We start from the raw sequence: 17204 nt of genomic DNA on the forward strand, positions 1-17204 counted from the left end.
ATCATGGCAGCAAGGGAACCATCCTGTTCTGGAGAATATCTGATCATCTCAGTACATAGCTATCCCAATAATTTTCAGTGCTGTTTCCAATTTGCCCACGTTTTGAAGTAATGAATCAACAGCATCAATTGCTTTAACTAGAGGTAGATTCCACAAATCTAGTTCTTACCTACTACCTTGTCTGAAACGTGCCTTCTCTTAGTTAATTATTAAGCTATCTTCCTTCTCCAAACCTGGCCCTACTACCTGATATTTGCCAAAATGAATTCAAGTTTAACCACAATGAAAAGCTGTTCATCTTTTCACAGCTTGTTCTGGTTCAACTCAGTTTTCTGTCATCCAGAAGATCAAATACATTAAGTATGAAAGCAATATTACTTTATTGAACACAGATTAAGAAGTATGTTACATGACAATTAAAGAACAGTTCTGAACTAGAACTGCTAAATATCAATGTATATCAAGTAAATGCTTCAGGTATAAAAACAGAAAATGCTGGAAATCTCAGCAGGTCAGGCAGCATCTGTGGAGAGGAAGCAGAGTTAACGTTTCGGTTCGTCAGAAGGGTCATCGACCCGAAACATTAACTCTGCTTCCTCCACAGATGCTTCCTGAGATTTCCAGCATTTTCTATTTTATTTCCAGATTCCAACATCCGCAGTTATTTTGCTTTTGTATAAATGCTTCAGGTATGTAATGCAAAGAAAATCTGTAAAGTACAAATTTCATGATTATCTGTAAAATTTTTGCTGTCTGTCAACTAATTCAGCACATATGAGAAAACACAAGTTGCTTGATTTGATTAAAAAGTGCTTAGACCATCAATGGCAAAGTACATTTCAGAAACTCATTGTTCTAATTGATTACAGCCATCATTTCTGTTAGTGATTTTAAGTACTTGTCAACTATTTTATAATGAGCTATTGTTGCAGTTGATTTCTCCAGTTTCCTTGCAGAGCATGCATACAAATTGGCACCTTCTCATCACTTTTAATAGTTCCACAATTTTGACTTGACAGTACTTTTCGTGATCCTTTCTGCATAAAATGTTCATGTACATATATATGGAACAACTTTTATCACACCAAACCAGTATTCTGCACATTTTTAACATCAATAAATCAGGTTCAAAAGATTACACATTTTAAAGTTGGTTTTGTTAATTCAGTTGCTGGTTCTAAGGCAGAATTACCAGCAGTACTTTGCACTATTCAAGGTCTTGCCTTCCCTGCAATCACTATAAAATTCCAGCAAATTAATGTAAAAGCATGGCAGCAGTGAAAACTGGGCCAATATTTACTGAGAGGTATGAAACAGCTGCCCCTACAACAGAAAATGTAAAACAATGTCTTGAGACCGAGGAGCACAGGACATCAACACTCACGCTAGGGTTGAAATTCAGACACAGATTATATTTTGTCCTTTTATAAAGCCTAATTAAGATAGTAACAGGATTCAAAACCGAATACAAAACAAAATGTAACAAGATTAACTGCTTCATTACAAGTGGAGGTAACAGTGAGACTATCACAAACTTTAGAATGTCAGTATCTGATGTATATGTATTCACAGCTCTTTCCTTTAATAAAGAGCAGTGCTACAAGTCACAATGCACTTTAGTGGCACCACTGTATACAAATGATATACATTTTAAAGAGGCACTCTATAGCACTGCAAAACATAGCTACTTTCATATTTCGAAAATTTCATATTTCTTCAATCACGCGACCTCTATTCATCTATTAACTCACTATAGAAAATATCTACTGTCACAATATTTAAACCTTCATCTACACCAAATCCAAATGATTAATAATTTTATATTCACAGCTTTGACCCTTACTAAATGCACAAAAAAATATATGCATACATGCAATTCATTACAAACATCTTTCTATTCAACAGACGAAGAACATACTGTACAAATACAGGGGATATTTGTTGAAATATAAGCCTAAAAATGTAGAGAGAAAAATGTACTCAGAGCATTTACAAAATCCTATGCCCCAGAATTACACCATTGTGTAGTAAAGGATGAATATAATAAGAACATAAGAAATAGGAGCAAGTAGGCCATACGGCCCCTCGAGCCTGCTCCGTTATTTAATACGATCATGACTGATCCGATCATGGACTCAGGTCCACTTTCCTGCCCGCACCCCATAACCCTTTATCAGTTAAGAAACTGTCTATCTCTTTCTTGAATTTATTCAATGACCCAGCTTCCATAGCTCTCTGAGGCAGAAAATTCCACAGATTTATAACCCTGAGAAGAAATTCCTCCTCATCTCAATTTTAAATGGCCGGCCCTTTATTCTAAGATTATGCCCCCTAGTTCTAATCTCCACCATCAGTGGACTCTCTGCATCCACCTTGTCAAGCCCCCTCAATCTTATACGTTTCGATAAGATCACCTCTCATTCTTCTGAATTACAATGAGTAGAGGCCCAACCTACACAACCTTTCCTCATAAGCCAACCCCCTCATCTCTGGAATCAACCTAGTGAACCTTCTCTGAACTGAAAAGTTATTTAATGCTTTAATTTGAAATTCCTCTCTAGGTTATTTCAGTGACAGTATTACCATGTTGAACAATAAATGGTTTACTGCCTCTGATAAAATTGCAGAGGGGGTGGGGGAGGGGGGGATGAACATGTTAAGCATTCGTATATTAACCAACGACGAAATATCAGGGTTAGGTTTTAATTCAGTTATCAGAAGCAGACTCTCCACATGTGGGTTCCACTTTTTGTTGTGGGATCTTCCAACAACTGGTGTGGCATCTTCAGACTTCTTTTCCTTCTCCACATGCCCTACAGTCCATTGTAACCTTTCCCATGTGGCCATACTTCACAAGTTAGTTAGTGAGTGTCAGTAGACTATTTGACTGAAGGGCAGCACAGGCATATAGAATCATAGAATGGTTACAGCACAGAAAAAGGCCATTCGGCCCGTCGAGCCCGGGCCGAATAGCCTCCTTCTGTGCTGCATGATTCTATGATCACAGCCAAGTCTGATCTTGTCCTCACCTGCCCTTTCTTTAATGCACTCATTTTCCAACTGGGATCACATTGGAATCTGGAGAGTGAATCTTACTTATTTTTTTCTCCTCCCTAGTCAAGTAATAGAGACCAATTGTAATGCCCCACTGGTAGCCCAGGCAAGATCAGTTATTTCACAAGACTGAGCTTTGGACCTTTGTGCCCTTTACACCTTAGCATCACACAGTGCACTTAGCCATGGAGTTTTTTTTTTGTATCTCAGCACCACTCCAAGTCATTCAAACCCAGCAGCAGTTATAAAGGATTGTGCACTCTAAATGATCAAGTGCATTTGAAATCAAAGTTGATTGGATCACAAACATAAGCATCAGTCCTCAGGAGTCACTCAGCATTCTATTATAATACTAACTTTTCCTGTGAATTGTGTTCACAGCGAGTGATATTCATAGTGACGAATGGAATGTTTTCCTTTTTGGGAACTTGGTGTCAGCATCAAGTACTTCCAAATGAGTTTCAGCTCCCTGGATTCTGCCTTAATAATGTTCTGTAAAGGTTTTTCTGCCCCAAACTCTAACTGTAACTGTAACCATACTGTACCATGGTTACATAGTTTCATTTCCCACATCATGTTCTGTGCGAATGATAGAATTTTGATACTGTTTGTTACACATCCAATACACTCCAAACAACCCCATCAATGTAATATACATGATTTTCCTTTTCAGGAAAATTCTCAAATTTTGAAAAGCATATACTTTTCTTGATATTTTATGCCATCTAGTTATTTTTACTATAAAAATGTTTTTTTCAGTATCAGTAATTTTCCATTCATACACCTACATTAAAGTGGAGTAGGCCAACCTTACATTCAGAAAACCTTGTAGTTGATCATAAAATGTTTTAATTGAATGGTATACATGCGAACGAGGAAATATAACCCAATAGTTTGAGTCTCTTCATTGACCAGTGTTAGAGTTGGGACTCTGCATGAATCCAATGCTTAGGCTTCAGCTTCACAGACACAGCACAGGCCCCTGATGGAATACATTGTTACATGCATTTTAAACACAAACTGCTATTATAACTATTTTCTTCTAACCTTTGTACTAATGTTTTGTATTAGAAATTTTGTTTCCAATAATAAATGATTAGTACAAAAACCAAGATATTACACCAAGATGTCAACCAAAAGGATTTTTAGAAAAGATACTTGGAGTACTTGCTTCCATACCTCTTCAGTGCCTTGGGAGAATGAGTGGAAGTAAAGGAGAGTGGATGAAAGTTTTAAGAGTGAGGTGAATGACATTAGAGTAAGAGGGGGGGGGAGGATACATGGGTTGAGTGGGTCATTGAAAGAGGAAGAAGTAGCATTGAGAAGGTGGTAGGAAGGGATAGCAAATACAATGGGGCAGAATTTGCTCTGGGCATCCAATGGCATCTGCCATTAGTTAGATTTGACCCCGCATCCTTCAGCTCAAAAAAGTTTTGACTTTCAGCAACTACAAAGTTGCTGAAAGTGCGGGCTGAAAATGGCACAGCAAGGGAAAACAGGGCAACCAAGATCTCCTTAATCAATGAGATTTAAGGATTGGGAAATAAACATAGGAAGGACTGAGAAGGAGGGTGAATTAAAGGGGGTTAATTTAATGTCAAATCTGGTAATGAAAGAAAAAGAGAAAGAAAGAGAGAAAAAGGAAAAATAAGGAAAAAACTTAATTAAAAAAATGAAATTTTTAAAATCCCATGGAAAAATTTGAAACCTGAAAGAATAAGATCCACACTTTTAATAGTTAATTTTCAGTGCCAGAGCGATTGATTGGCAGAGATTAACATCGTTAAATGGGTACTTACTCTTGTAAAGGCAAGACTTACCTTTATGTAGTAAGTTTAATGGGCAAATGCAGCAAGTTCCTAAAAGAAATGGGGAGGCGAGGGGGCAGATGTTGTTTTGCAAAGCCAATGATGGAATGGCGCAACTTGGGCAGTAACTTTTGGATATTCACATTTAACTGTGCATCTACTCCTTGCCTGAAGTTGCTTTACCGTTGACTCATAAATAACGGTGTGCGCCATTAGCTTTGCAGTTATTTTAACAGCAAATGCTGGCCCGTTGGAGTGAGGATGTAAAAGGAGAAATACAAATGAGATGGGAAGGCAAGGGGCAGGGCACTGGAGGATCATATTTTACCCCACCCCAAGTACAGCGGTTGGTAGGTTCTTTTTAGACTACACAATATACCAGTTCCCACCTGAAAAGTAAAGGGGGGTGGGGGAAGATTCAGAGAGTTCAACAAAATGAGACACATTTGAGAAAGTGAGAGCATGCCAGAAAGCATACAAGAGTGAGAAAGCAAGCAAGAGTGTGCGAGCCAATGTGAGAGCAAGCCCAAACGAGCGAGGAAAGATTGCGAGAGAACATTTGAGAGAAAGAGAGAGAAAGGAAGAGAACGCAAAAGAGAAACTGAGGGAGTGAGAAAGAAAACGAGTGAGCGAGAAAAAAACCAAGTGAGCATGAGAGCGAAGGTACACAAAAGCAAGCAGGAGAGCGAGAGAGAAAGCGAGCGTGAAAGCAATTGAGAGACAGAAAGAGCATGCATGCAAAAGCAAGAGATCAAGGGGTAGAAATTCGTCTCAGACGGTGGCATAAAATAGGTGGTATCAGATTGGCCACCCGTTATATGCACCGCCTGATATTCAGTGGGACTGAATATTAGACGCTGCAGGCAGCCGATCCAATACCGCCTGTTATACGCCAGCACCTGGTGCGAATTTCTACCCCCAAGAGACAAAGCAAGAGAAAAAAAGTAAAAACAAAAGAAAGCTAGATAGCGAGAAAAGAAAAAGTGAGAACCAAAAAGGAACAGCAAAAGAAAAGGGAGACAAAGAAAAATAATATTTTTTATATCCATGAAGGCTTATTATGGGAAGTGAGGATATTCAAAAAGTTGCAATAGTTTTAGGCAGGTTCAAAATCAGAAATGCTGTAGAAGCACTTTGAAAAACTCGTGTATAGGATAAATAAGACAACCAATTGATGTGGGTAATCATGGTGTTATTTTGTATAGATAAAGTTGTACCAATGAACTCAGTGAATCTGATCATGACTGTTGCTCTGTATAACCATGTGAGGTGGTTTAATCTTACTTACCGACTTGGTAATGATTAAATAAAGAGTTCTACCACTGGACTTGCTAGAGATAGTTTCATTTAACCTACTTAATGTTACTATCAATTACAAGCAATACACAATCATAAATGTAACATATAGAAACAACCTCAATATCTGTGCCTATGATACAAATCTTCCTCCTATTAATGTTACCGGCGTCACAAATCGCCCCAAGAGCTCTGCCCAACTGGCTGCTCGGGTTTTCTTATTTGGGGTTTCTCTGCATGTCTTTCAAAGTTATCCACTCCCCCCTTGCAGCCATCTATAGTACCATTCTATGCTCGAGGGATGTTTGTCCTAATTCTTATCTCGGACATTCTATATATTGGGTCAGGAGGTATGATGATCTCACCCACCAGGACAAGGGATAGTTACAATCCCAAGGTCTTCACGAGATGTTTGACTTACTGAACTGACCTTGAAGCAGATCACATGCTAAGCATCCCTTTTTCCTTTTAAATTGTAGCTTTCCAGCTGTTATGCTGGTACTTTTTAGTCACCAACACCCCCATGATCCTCTGCTGTCCAACTTGACCTATTTTCCTAAAGCACGCTGGATAAAGGTACTGGATTCTTTTCTCACAGATCATTACCTGTGAAATAAAGCAGCTTAATGATTCGTCTCAAACCTCACCAAGTGTTAATTTTGTCCGCCTTCAAAGGGATTGAAGTAGTACACATGCAAAAGTCACATATCCAGTCCAGATCATGAAAGGGGATGTTCTTAGATCTCCAGGTTATGCTATCATACCAGTGGATATAGGGTGACAAGACTCAATTCCCCTAAAAGTAAAATGCTTAAACTGCTTATGAGAGCAACTGATGCCACTGAACCAGAGAAAGTATAGCAGACCTGAACTTGTAACAGACCTATCACAAAGGCTCATTTGTTTGCCTGATGGCCAGGGGGTCCGGAACATACATACACATACTTTTGTGTTGTTTAGTTTTATTTTATCTTTGCTTTCTTCCACTTCTTCCTATACAGTGTCAGTTCTGGCTCAGTGGGCAAGCACACTCACCTCCGAGTCAGAAGATTGTGAGTTCAAGTCCCACTCCAGGAACTTTAACACATAAATCGAGGTGGACATTCCACTCCAGTGCTGAGGGAGTGCTGCACTGTCAGAGGTGCTGTCTTTCAAATGAGATGTTAAACTGAGGCCCTGTCTGCCCTCTCAGGTGGACATAAAAGATCCCATGGCACTATTTCGAAGAAGAGCAGGGGAGTTATCCCCGGTGTCCTGGCCAATATCTACCCTCAAACAACATAACAAAAACAGATTATCTGGTCATCACATTGCTGTTTGTGGGAGTTTGCTCTGCGCAAGTCTTTTTGTAATTACAATAATTGGTATTGGCAGCCTGAACTACCACATTTTCATCACATACCCAAAAAGTAAGCAGTATGATTATGAACTTTAATAGCACAGATAGACCATCCGAAATCTGGAATTCTAAAAACTGGAACTGTCCGAAAAGCGGACATTGTGCAGATTGCAAGAGTCGTTTTCCGGAATCCATATTTCCGAAAACTGGACTTTTAAGCTGTATACACCTTTTTCCAAGCATGAATCCAAAAAATTACGCAGACCAGCTCAGCCTCGAGGTTGCTGGATTCGGGCCTTTGGATGTAATGCTCCAAAATCCGTAAATTCACAAAAGTCGGCCCAAGAGTTTCCAGATTCGGGACGTCGGATTGTCTCTGAAATCTGGAAATACCCGAAAATCGTCCGAGGTTTTCGGATTCGAGATGTCGGATTTTCTTCTCCGAAATCTGGAAATACCCAAAACTTGGCCCAGGGGGTTCCAGATTCGGTGCATCGGATTTCTTGTCTGAAATCCGGTAAAACCCGAAAACCGGAATGGCCTCGGTCCCGAGGTTTCCGGACATTATATCTGTATAACAAACTACTGCAATCATCTATTTTGCATTTGAAATACAAGAATACATATTAGAAGTCCTATCTTTATTAAACTCTATATAGAATATAGATTATATTGATTAAAATATAATTAGAAAGACAATATCCTTTACAACCAAAATACCACAAATGCAGACAATTTACCATGGCATTACTATGACAAAAACATAAACACTATATTTTTTGCTTCATTAAATCAATACATTCCAAGTTAGAATAAATTAACAAGGCACAAACAAATTATTAAGCATTTCAAGCTATTAAGTTAAATGGTTAATGATACTTATGCATTCATTGTAGACATCCTACTCCTAACACCCATTAGTCAGGATTAGCTCCTGGGTAGCTATTAATCCATGGTAAGACACCAATATAATCCTCAATTACCTGCCGCTATGTAGAAAATTTGGGTGTTTAATGCCACCCGTTATCACGAGATACGGGGAGGTGGAAAATAACGAACACTGCACTGTCACCCGCTACCAGCGGGTCCTGCGGTGGCCGCCATTTTTGGCTGGGCAGCAGTACTGCCAATGTTCGCACTCGCGAAAATGATGTAGATTGTGACAGACTCACTCGACGCCCGATCTGCCATTTTCAACTTTGCTGCGGTATGTCTTAAAGGCGATCAGCTGAGCAAGTGTTGACCAGCAGGAAGGAGGCTCTAGCAGTGATATTTAAAAGGTTCATCAGCAACAACTTGCACCTGACATATTTCTGTAGTTTGACTGGCTCTGTGCAACTTTCTGCAACTCCAGCAACTTTATTACCGTAGAACCTTGAAAGAAGTTAACGGGGAATGTTGTTGCAAGTGGAGAATGGCTTCATTCTTATTTAAAGACTTCTGCTCACAACAGTTACTCACAGTCATGGGGGCTCTACTGGCAGTTCCCCTCGTGCTCGTGTATCTTCGGGAGAGGAAGCGAAGAGGAGAAGATGCGTGCAAGGGGTGAGGAGGAGGAGCGCTCAACAGGAGGCATTACTCACCTTGGGTCATCGGAGAGCACTTCTCTTATAGCCACTTAAGTGAGAAGCAGTGGATTAGGAGGCTTCGCTTCACCAAGGAAGTGATCACCAAACTCTGCCACCTCCTGCAACCAGACCTGCAGCCTAAGAGCAGGGCGACCTCAGCTCTCCCCATGGCAGTCAAGGACACCCTGGCCCTCAATTTCTTAGTCAGCAGATCCTTCCAGTCTGCAGTAGGAGACATAGCGAACATCTCACAGTTCATCATCCATCACTGCATCTGGGAGGTGTGAGGCTCTCTAAATTGAGCAGAAAGAAGCAGGACAAGCACTTATGTGGCTTTGCCAGGATAGCGGCTTCCCCATGGTAAAGGGCACCATCGACTGCACACACGTGGCTTTGCGGGTGATGCACAACAATCCTGAAATGTTCCATAACTGCAAATGGTACCACTCAATGTGCATTTGTGCGACCATGCCCAGTGATTCCTGATGGTCAATGCCCGCTATCCTGGCAGCAGTCATGATGCCTTCATCCCGTGTCAGTGCAGTGTGGCAGCAATCTTCCAGCGACCACGTCAAACCCGAGAGTGGCTGCTCGGAGACGAGGACTATCCGTTTTGCAAGTATATGGCTGATGATTTCCCTCCGCAACCCCACCACTCGTGCCCCGCACTCATATAATGAGAGCCATGTTTCCATCAGGAACATCATTGAGCAACGGTTCCATTGCCTTGACCGCTCGAGAAAAGCCCTCCAATACTCGGCGGAATGGGTGTCCAATTTTGTTGTGGTCTGCTGCATGCTTCACAATTTGGCCATCATGAGGGCGCAGCCCTTGCCACCTGGGATTCCGGGACCACCTCATGAGTAGCACGAGGGAGAGGAGGAGGAGGAAGATGAGCAAGAGAACCAGGAAAAGCATGAGGAAGGGAGGAGGCAGGCAGCCAATCCCCCTTCCAGACGGGCTGTCCGTGAACGCCTCATCATCTCCGATTCCAAGAATGAAACCCCATATCTCCGTTGCTCACCACATTCTCATCATACCATCCCTGAGTCATAGAATATCAGTGTCCTCCTGGGTACAAAGTTGAAATGAAAGCCACCAAAATGGATTTGAAACAAAATTCTTAAATTTAACATACCATATCAACTAATCACGCTTGTACAATCCCTTAATGCCTGTCGTTTGCGTGTCGTTCCCTGATCAAGTGCTCCCCCAGTGGCAGCAGATTTCTGGGATGCTGTGACACCCTGCCAGCCTCAGGCGACTGGTAAATCCAGCCACAATGGCAGCTCTGAAATTCAGTGGCAGTAAGCTGAGATTGCAGGAGAGTGGTCTATGCTTCCACTGCAGCACTAAGACGTTGGGTCGCTTCCACCTGTTATGCAATGACGGCCACGGCATTGCCTATCACACACACCATCATGGGAGTTGTCCAGCATTTCCACTATCAAATTCTGGGTTCCAACCTCTGCCCAAAGACCTGTGCAATGTTGGAGCCGGACTCCTTCATGTTCGTTGACATTGCCAAGAGACATTGCACTGAGCCAATTATGTTGGACATTCGCTTACATGCACGCTGACCTTTTATTTTCCTCCCTCTCCCCTGGCCCATGTCAAAGTCTTAAATCTAGGGTTATTGCTAAATTGAGCAGAGTTTAGTAATTCCCAAGAATTTTAAAAACCTGACTATTACTAAAGCAGCTCTGAAATTTTATTGAAATACAAGTGAGCCCAATTCACATTTACAGATTATAGTATAATTACATTTCAGTATCTTGGGAGATCAACATTCATAATGGGGCTTTTTAAAATTCATGTCTTGCAAATTGAGACAGGATCAACACATCCCACCACCCATCCCTCGCTCGCCCCCCGCCCCCCCCACACTTTTGTAAATCTTCCATTATTTAAATGCTAATCTAGTATTTCTATACTCTTTAATACCAGTCACTTCAAAACCTGTCAGCAGAAAAGCATTGCCAGTTTTTTCAGATTAACTCTCAAGTTTACAGGCTGCGACCCATGGAATAATAAGTACCCTTTGCCGAACGGCGTTTAAAAAAAATTCCAACCCAGATTTGGTAGGTTTTCTTCATTTTATAGTGTATTGCAGTAGTCACAAGTATCTTTTATTTCCCTTTTGCAGTATCGAAAGCTTTCTCCCCCTTGTACGATCATCCAGATGAAAAAAAAAATCAATACTTTTGAAAAGAATATTGGGTTGATGTAGATATGAAATAATCTTTAGCAATGTTAGAGGCACTTTCATCTTCATGATGCTATCACCAAGACCCATGATTAATTATACCAATATTAAGCTTCTGTCCCAAAAGCAAAGTTTCTCTGCATTGTTTTCCTCACTCCCCTCAAATGGGTTACCTACATACTGTGCCCTCCAGCCAGAAACAATGAAAATACTTTAATGCAAACAATATTTGCAGAGGCTGGGTACATAGAAAATTGGAGTCCATGAACAATGTATTGACTGGACCATTGAACTTGTTGCCAAGTTCAAATCTATTAGCAAGTTCTCCAATCCCTACATGTTATATTACATGAACAATACCTTGCATAGGTGGGGCCAATCACAATGTTAGTTCTTAGGATAGAGTTATTTTACCCTGCTGCTTTTTCTCCAGGGTAATGGGTAGTATTAATTGTAAAGTTGTTGAATTATATTTTGCCTCAGATTATTAAAACATTTCTGCAGGAGGAAAGAATATGTTCAACCAATATGTAGAATATGTTCAGCCAATATGTAGAATATGTTCAGCCAATATGTAGAATACCTAAAACAAAAGCAAAATACTGCAGATGCTGGAAATCTGAAATAAAGACAGAAAATGCGAGAAATACTCAGCAGGTCAGGCAGCATCTGTGGAGTGAGAAACAGAATTAACGTTTCAGGTCGATGATCTTTCTTCAGAACTGGAAAAAGTTAGCCAGATAACAGGTTTTAAGCAAGTGAAGAGACAGGGAAAGGGAGGAGGGGAGGCTCCCAGTTTAGCAACACCTCGATTTCAAAATTCTCATCCTGGTTTTCAAATCCCTCCATGGCCTCACCCTTCCCTGTCTCTAATCTCCTTCAGCCCTTCAGCCCCACAGCACCCCCCCTCCCCAAGATATCTGCACTCCTCTAAATCTGCCTTCTTGATGAAAATCGCTCAATCATTGGTAGCTATGCCTTCTGTTGCCTAGGTCCTAAGCTCTAGTATTTCCCTGCCTAAACCTCCCCGCATCTCTTTCCTCCTTAAAACCTACATCTTTGACCAAGCTTTTGGTCACCTGCCCTAATTTCTCCTTATGTGGCTCGGTGTCAAATTTTGTGTCTTATAATACTCCTGCGAAGCGCCTTGGGACATTTTACTACGTTAAAGGTGCTATATAAATACAAGTTGTTGAAAGAACAGACGGGAAAGCCTGTGATAGGGTGGAAGGTTCTTTACTTGTTACATTTCCATCTCCTTTGCCATGCACCATCATCCCTTTTGTCATTTAATCGTTACTGTCTTCCACCCTTTTGTTCCTTCATTCCCTCCCCGCTTTCCCTGCCTCTGTACATGCTTAAAACCTGTTACATTTCTAACTTTTTCCAGTTCTGATGAAAGGTCATCGACCTGAAAAGTTAATTCTGTTTCTCTCTCCACAGATGCCGCCTGACCTGCTGAGTATTTTCAGCATTTTCTGTTTTTATTGTAGATTACCTAATCTGGTATTGTATTTGTTGGCTTGCCAAATATGTCCATTTTCCAAGTAGGTTTGAGAACTACACTAACCAGTTGAACATAACAAGGTACGGTGGTCTAATACTTGTAAGGCAGACATTAAGGGTCAGCTTTTGGCTCAGTGGCAGCACTCTAGCCTCCGAGTCATAACGCTGTGGGATCAATTCTCCCTCCAGAAATGTGAGCACATAATTTAGCCGGACACTTCAGTGCAGTACTGAGGGAGTTCCATCTTTTGGATGAGATGTTAAACCGAGGCTCCGTCTGCCCTCTCAGGCAGACATAAAAGTTTCCTGGCACTATTTGAAGAAGAGCAGGGGAGTTCTATTCAGCGTCCTGCCCAATATTAATCCCTCAACCAACATCACTAAATTAAAAAAAAACATTATCTGGTCATTATCTCATTCTGTTTGTGGGACCATACTGTGTGCAAATTGGCTGCCTCATGTCCCTACATTACAACAATGACTACACTTCAAAAGTACTTCATTGGCTGGTTAACTATATTATGCATATGTACTTAGAATACCCAGGAAAAGACAAAATAAAAATTATGAGATTTTCAGGCAACTGCTGTAGAATCTTGGGTATCTATATTCTCCCTGGTGGATTGTGAAAACAGCATGGGAACCCTGCAATTGGTAGTATTCTCAGTGGTTGAAGAGCGAGCAAGCAAGCTCACATTGGGCAGATATCCTCCCTGCAATATTCTCAGATATTTTCACAGGATGCACCTGCAGGATTACAAGCATGAATCAGAGTCAGAACGTTGACCAGGGCAGCAACATTCTGACTCAGTCCAGCCATGTTACTGTTCAGTTCTGCAAAGCCAGACTGGACAGCCTTCTCCAATTGCTCCATTCCAGACTGCACAATGCACTTGAGCTCTTGAATTCCAGTTTGTATTGGAGGCAATCCACACTGGGCAGAATTTGTTTCAGGTTTTGTCTGGATGGCAGTCTGCAGAAGATCCAGACTATTTTGTATTGTAACCCGAGTGACGTCTAGACTAGACTGGATAGTTCCTTTTAAATCCACTAAATCATCATGAACTGTGTCAAATCCCTCTTTCTGCACATGCAGGAGCCTAGTTGTGAGGGGATAATTCACTTGCGCAAAAGCATCAGGAGGCAATGAGCTTCTTGAAGGACTTTGCATATTTGCTTGCAGATCTGTAGGCTCTAGGGCAGATAGTTCACTCAGGTGGAGTACAGAGTCCACACATTTCTCTTGAAGGTCTTCTGACCCAAATGACTTTCCTGGCTCCTGCTTTGCTAAGCTTTCTGGAGACTTTAGTAGAGGATCAAGGGTTCTGGCCACTCCTGAATTCCCTAAAGGGAAGTTGGAAGGATGTGGTGTACTAGTCAGCCCTGTTGAAGAGAAATAAAGCTGAATTAACAAATGGCAGCTTGACGTATGGACCACAATTTTTTGTTTACCTCTAGCCATATTGAAATCATCTTGGCTTGAAATGTTTGTTGCCTAACAACTTATAAAATTGTTGATATCAAACTAGCTTTCGATTGCATTACTGTTAAATCAGAATACAAAATTATGTAACTATGGCAATGCAGAAATCCATACTTCATTTATTCATTTACAGTTATATAAAGCATTAAGGAGATGGCTACCTTTGTAGAAAATGATACAACTGATTGACCCTGGAAATGATGTACGATGCTTTTCAAGGGTCCAGTTTGTATCTTTCCACTAGCTATTGATTTTGCTCCAAATCTCTCTTTACAGTATGATTTTTTTTTTTCAAAGACCTTTTTGTGCTGTAGAGCTCCAATTATGTTTTGTGCATTTTCCCAGACTAAGTTATCTTATGCTTACACAGGAGTTTGGCCAGATGCAGGTCATACTGCAGTATTGGCTTGTGTACAAGATTGGAAAAGCAAATATGAGGGTGCATGTGAAGGACATTATATGAAGATCGAAACACAAGTGGTCCTATTGTTACACCCCCAGCTAACACTATTGTATAATTAAATATTGGGCAGTACAGGCAGACTTCTGAATGCAAGAGACGCAGGGAGCACCGCTGAACCCAAAATATTTAAAGTAGATGTGAAATTTGTAACATTCCCCTTTGATACTGCAACGGGGGAGGTAGTAACAGATGCACCTGCGTGGATAGTCTCAATCTCAGGAGATAACAATTTCCACAAGTTCTTTACATTGGATATTAGAGGAAAAAAGAAAAGGGTTTGAGGAGATAGTTCATCAAAGAGCCCCGGGTTGCCTTAATCTCCAGGACATTCCTAGACTAGAAGGATTTGGCTGCAAATAATTGGACATGACGATCCCTGATGTGGCACAGGAAAATCTGGCAATGACAAGGCAAGTTGTGCAATTGAGTTTGCAGCAAGAATTTATTCTGAAATTCAATTATATAAAAACTTAGTTACAAGGTCAAATAAATACAACATTTCAACATCTGACCTCATTATATTAGTTTGAAGCAGTTTATTTCCAGTTTTGTTAGTTTTCTCTTCTGCTGAAGGCATTGATTCCTTACTGAATTATGATTCTACAAACTCATCATATTCATGTATCTCCCCCAATTGGATATTATTTATATTGGCATCTGTGGACTATTGAGCTGAGCTTAATTCGGTCCTCACCCAAAAGTTTACATGTACATTTCCAGAAGGACTGCTGGAAAACAAGCAGGAACCCTTGGAGATTTTCTCTTCTCTTACCTGGGTGTACGGAGTTGAATTATAGCACCTTACCTCCATTCCAGCCAGAAATTAGCTACACATTGACCACAAATTCAATCAGGCAGAGTCAGCATGGATTTATGAAGGGGAAGTCGTGTTTGACAAATTTGCTGAAGTCCTTTGAGGATGTAACGAACAGGATGGATAAAGGGGAACAAGTGGATGTGGTGTATTTGGACTTCCAGAAAGCATTTGACAAGTTGCCACATAAAAAGTTACTGCACAAGATAAAAGTTCACGGGGTTGGGGGTAATATATTAGCATGGATAGAGGATTGACTAACCAACAAAAAAGAGAGAGTCGGGATAAATGGTTCATTCTCGGGTTGGCAATCAATAACTAGTGGGGTGCCACAAGGATCAGTGCTGGGACCCCAACTATTTACAATCTATATTAACGACTTGGATGAAGGGGCTGAGTGTAACATAGCCAAGTTGGGAGGAAAAGCAATGTGTAAGGAGGACACAAAAAATCTGCAAAAGGACATAAACAGGCTAAGTGAGTGGGCAAAAATTTGGCAGATGGAGTAAAATGTTGGAAAATGTGAGGTTATGTACTTTGGCAGAAAAAAAATCGAAGAGCAATAATTTAAATGGAGAAAAACTGCACAGTGCTGCAGTACAGAGGGACCTGGGGGTCCTGGTGCATGAAACACAAAAAGGTTTGTATGCAGGTACAGCAAGTGATCAACAGAATCTTGGCCTTTATTGCAAAGGGATTGGAGTATAAAAGCAGGGCAGTCTTGCTACAGTAATACAGGGTATTGGTGAGGCCACACCTGGAATAGTGTGTACAGTTTTGGTTTCTATATTTACGAAAGGATATACTTGCTTTGAGAGGCAGTTCAGAGAAGGTTCACTCGGTTGATTCCGGAGATGAGGGGGTTGACTTATGAGGAATGGTTGCGAAGGTTGGGCATATACTCACTGGAATTCAGAAGAATGAGAGGTGATCTTATCGAAACGTATAAGATTATGAGGGGGCTTGACAAGGTGGTTGCAGAGAGGATGTTTCCACTGATGGGGGAGACTAGAACTAGAGGGCATAATCTTAAAATAAGGGGTCGCCCATTTAAAACTGAGATAAGGAGGAATTTCTTCTCTCAGAGGGTTGTAAATCTGTGGAATTCTCTGCCTTAGAGAGCTGTGGAAGCTGGGTCATTGAATAAATTTAAGACAGAGATAGACAGTTTCTTAATCGATGAGGGAATAATGGGGTTATGGGGAACGGGTAGGGAAGTGGAGCTGAGTCCATGATCAGATCAGCCATGATTGTATTAAATGACGGAGCAGGCTCAAGGGATTGTATGATCTACTCCTGCTCCTATTTCTTATGTTCTTAAATCAGTTCTATACTCTCAATTCTTAATGGATCCCTGTTTAAATGCAGGTTTTGAAGTCACTACACTGGTCTGAGCACCTTCTACTAACTGTTGCAAGCTAAATCCTATTCTCCTAGTGCCATCTACAGACAGAAAGTGGAGGTTTTGATCTACTCCATGAAAAGCATCCTCTGCTATGCAAACATTTCTATTACTACTATAATGAATAGGCTCAATGAAACCTTGTGCCTTTTCATCAGGAAATTCACATGCAAGAGTAGTATGGTCTTCGGTTGACAGTTCTTCAGTACTAGTAGCTGTATTTTCTGCTGTGCCTTCATAAAGTTGAATGTCATTGTATTTTGAC

The sequence above is a fragment of the Pristiophorus japonicus genome, chromosome 1 (genome assembly GCF_044704955.1).
Source record: "Pristiophorus japonicus isolate sPriJap1 chromosome 1, sPriJap1.hap1, whole genome shotgun sequence".
NCBI classification, from domain to species: Eukaryota; Metazoa; Chordata; class Chondrichthyes; family Pristiophoridae; genus Pristiophorus; species Pristiophorus japonicus.